We start from the raw sequence: 4,808 nt of genomic DNA, 5'->3' as shown, positions 1-4,808 counted from the left end.
AGGAAGAGTTCTAGTTTTGCTGTCTAGATCAGCAAAATGCTTAAATATGCTGGTTTTCCTTTCAATACTAAACAGGACGCTTCTTACGTAACAATGGCCGATGCTGAAAATGTACTTGCTCTAAGGCCAAAGTCATCTGTGGCTGAGTTCATTTCCCTGAAGAAGGAGGTAGGGGATGCTCAATCTAAGGCTCAAGGACCTCAGAAGAAGATCAAGAGAAAAAGAGTGGTTATCTCCACTGATTCTGATAAAACAGTTTCTGAGGAGTCTGCTGCTCCTACCCAAGCATCTATCCCTGCCACCCCAAGCAAGAAGAAGGCTCGCACGGTGCTCCGCATCAAGAAAACAGCAGCCATTGCTGATTTAGACACTGTTCCCTTGAGACAAGTGTTTCCAGAAGCTACTTCTTCTTTGCAAGAATCTGTTCCTGTCACTAAGCCAGCAGCCACTTCTTTTGCCACAACCTCGTCTACAGCTCCGACTTTCAGACCCTCGTCTGGAGTCGTTATTCGTGAATCTACTGCAGGATCTTCTGCTTTCAGACCTGTGATGCCTGTCTCATCTTCAGATAAAGGAAAATTGAAACTCGTTGCGGAATCACAAACTCACGTTGCCAAATCATCAGTTCTAACAAGCATTGATCTTCATTTGGAAGAGATTGAGAAATCTGCCAATGAAGGATTGACTTTCTTTGATGATTGGCATAAGGTTCGAGTATTCCATCCACTCACATTCTTCAGAACACTAGGTGCATTTCGTAAACTGGTAAAGAATGAAGATAAGGTGTTTGAAATTGCCAAAACTGAAAATGTGATTGAAGCAATGAGACGACGAAGTTTCATTCTTGAGCAGCTGAAACGACAGAAGCTGGAATCAGTTTTAAAGACTCTTCAGTCTAACTTTGATGCTATGATTCCCACTGCTGCCCAGGATCAGAATGTGATCCATATTCTATCTGACCGATTGAGAATGATGAATGAGCAACTTCTTGCTCAAGAACAGACATGTGAAGAATCTGTACAGTATTCAGTAGGCTTCATTCCAAACTTTGCTCAGACTAAGCCAGTTGAGGAAAGGACTACAGCTCCACCAGAAGCTAAGGTCTCTATTACTCCTGCATCTCCGAATTTGCCTACTCAATCTTCTTCTCTTATTTTTGTTCGGGAATCAGCTTCAGTCGATGAAGTAATTCAATCCATTGCTGTTACTGCCTCTACTGCTCCACAACCTACTCAAGCTGATGATGTGGTTCATACAGAAGCTCATCCAGCAGAACAACCAACAGAAGGATCAGATGATGCTTCACTACTGCCAAATTTGGAGACATTTTCTGCAGAACATCAAGCAGAAATGGAAGCTTTGTTGAACATTCAATCTGAATCCATTCCTGCTGATGCGCAATTGGTAACCACTAAAGCTCATCCACCAGAAGCAAGTGCAGCTCCTGACCAATCTACTGCCTTTGAAGGAAATTCTGTTGAACGGTCCCCTGCTGATACTACTGCTCCAATAGATATTGCCTCTTCTACTGCCTTGATTGTCCCTCCTAATGATTCACCGGCTCACATAGCTCATATTGCTCATCTTGCTGAAATTTCAAAACATCTACTCGCAAGAACTCCATCACCAGAATGAGATCGCTTTGATCTTGAGACTGAGATTGATACACTGAGACATAATATTGAAAGAGTTTCAGAGATCGTCAAACAGTTGTCCTACGATCATGCTGGTGAAATCAGTGCTACCAACTTCTTCCGAGAACGCATCTCGAAACATGTCATTAACACAGCTGAATCATTGGCAAAGCTTGAAGTTGAATCCAGCCTCTTCAGAAAAAATGTTTTGACCAGTCATGCTAACATCATGCTCAGTCAATCTGATGTTATTTGTACTGTCTCTGATCATGACACGTCTCTACGCTCAATCTCAACTAAAGTTGAAGCTACTGATTCGAAACTTGAAACCATTGATGCCAAGATTGAGTCACAATCTCAATCTCTTCAGGCCCTTAATGATTGTGTTTCGAATCAAGTGTCATTTTTGGAAATGATGAATGATAGCATTATCACTCTTACTGGACGAATGGACGAATTACTCACTCGTTTTGATGCCAAAAAGGGGGAAGCAGTGGGTAGGACAGAAGAAAAGACAGAGGAATGTAGATCTGGAGGACATCATCATCAAGCAGAATCATCTTTCAGAAGCCAATATCCTCAGGATGATGCATTGTTCAAGGATATCGGAACTGATGATTAATCTTCTTGATTACTACTCTTTTGAACTCTGCTTTAATGTTTAATTACTTATCAATTATTTGGTTATAGTTGCTATCTGTTTTTGATATAACTGTTTTTCTTCATCATACTAAATTCTAGGTTTTGGCATCACCACAAAGGGGGAAATTGATAGACTTAATTAATTGTGGTGATGATAGTCAAAACCAGTAGATCGTGTTAGTAAAACCAGAAGATAATATAAAAGCAAAAGTTCTCGTATCGCCTTAACAAAGCAGTACTATTCGAGTACTTATCAGCTTAGATAAACAGAAGAAGACTTGACTTTTACGAAATCAGAACCTATCGTTCATATATTAAATGTTACCGTTACTTTATCAAGTACGAGTATTAAATGCATCATTAATGCTGAACAAAGTCATTTAATAGGTTTTACCAATTGTAATATGAAACAAGACTGATTGTTCTGAAGCTTTTTGCAGGAACCTTTTTAGGTAATAAAGCTGATTCTATCTGAAGTCAAAGAAGACGTTTTGTTTATAGACGTTAGATTCTAGACTTCTATAAATACACCAAATAAACGACGTTTATAGGTTACCAAACAACGATTACATTCTCTAATATACGGACATCGATCTGAGCACTCAGAACTACTTATCATCTTCAAGCTCAATATACAGAAAAACAACACACGCTTCATAATAGTTATCTGATCTTTTGAGAACATATTGTGCTGATTGTTTCTTACTCTCTCTACAAGCTATTCACATTACTATATCTTTGAGAAGAGTTTGTAATTTGGAAAAGAGTCTTTTCCAGAACTTTTTGTATTTGTCTTATTGTGTTGAGAAACTAAGAGTTTCAGTAGGCAAAGGATAAGTCCTGCTGAAGTGGGTGTGTACAAGTGTTGTACTGTAAAAACAAAAGTCTATTAGTGATACCTTATGGAAACAAAAGAAGGGGAGACATAGAAGATTTCATCTTCGAACTTCCATAAACAACCATTGTCTACTACCTACTGTTTTATCATTTTCACCCTTAAACCACCAGATTGTTTCCGCACTATATTGTGTCTGCTGGTTATATACTTGAACAAGATTAGCTATAATCTCTAACAGGATTCTAGCACCCTTTGCAAAAATGACCGTCAAAGGAACGAGTTTATTCACCCCCCCTCTAAACTCTATATCGATCCTCAACACGGGATCTCCGTTAACTGCAGATTGGTTGTCCGAAGGCGAAAAACAATCGGTTGTGAGGGCAGTAAAGAATTGGAGGGGTTTGGGGGAAGAAGATGAAGTGGAACATTTGAAATATGGTTTTTACCGTGAAATTTAGAAGATGATGTTGGAGTTGGAGGAAGATCGCATATTTTTTTCCTTTTTCTCTTTTTCCTTTTCCTCATATATTTTGTATTATGCATTTGGACCCAATACTTATAAATGATATAAGACAGTAAGGCTAAATTTATAAATATAGATCTCATTGACCAAATTGGCTATGAGGGTATTTGTTAGCTCATAATTATGATTGCCTCAATTCCTCAAAGCCCAGAAAAATAAAGGCCCGTGGAGTTAAAATACTCGAATGGTTTGAGAATTTGAGCTGCATTGTTTAAGAAGTTAATCCACGATCCACGACCAGTGATCGTGGAATTTGAAAGAAACTATTTGTTGGAATAAACAAAAAAGATATGAAATTCATCAGAAAGCCCTATAACAAATAACAATCAACTTCTACAAAATTACAGCAAAATGCTATCTGCAAAATTTCATTAATTCAAGATCATCTTAGTTTTTTATTTCTAGTTATCAGTAGAATAATTCATTTAGTTTTTAGCATATTCTTTCAGCTTTTATTTTCATTTTTAGTTGTAAAATATGGTGAACCCAATTCGTAATAGCGCAATTAAATTTCCTTCCGTTCATGAATTTCTCTTATGCAATTTCCGTGAAATTCCTCATTTAATTTCTTAGATTTGTGACTTACCGGAAAAGTTATAACTAACAATCGAATCGAGATCAACGTCACTTGAGCTTAGAAGTTAGAGTATTTAAAACTTTGGCACGATTCTGTATTTGATACACCTGCAAATTTTGGTGACAAATAGCTATACTTTAAAGAATTGTACATCACAACTTTAGTAGTATGTGCATGTCCATATGGATCCATCTTTGTATTTTTAGCTAAAATATGTTTTATTTAATCATTAATAATGATTGATTTTAGATATATTCATTTTTATTTAAAATTCATTAAATTCTCACAGGATGGTGAAGATATAGAAGATTATATTGTCAAAGTTTTTTTCGAAAGTTTTCGAATCTTACGATTTCCATAGCAAAATATTGAGGATCTATTTTATACAATGAACTTGTATCTTTGAAATGTCTGCTTATTCGTTTTCTTAAAAAGTATCAGAAATTTTTTTTTTCAAACCTCACATAGCATTCGGCCGAATCATAAAATATTTTGGAACCATTTTAAAAGTAAAACAACCAACTATTTTATCAACCCAAAAATATTATTTGAAAAGTATAGCCCATACTATAACCTCTCAAAAACCACTCATAA

This window comes from Primulina tabacum, chromosome 3 (genome assembly GCF_025594145.1).
Source record: "Primulina tabacum isolate GXHZ01 chromosome 3, ASM2559414v2, whole genome shotgun sequence".
NCBI lineage: Eukaryota > Viridiplantae > Streptophyta > Magnoliopsida > Lamiales > Gesneriaceae > Primulina > Primulina tabacum.
Note: the sequence above shows the minus strand (reverse complement) of the source record.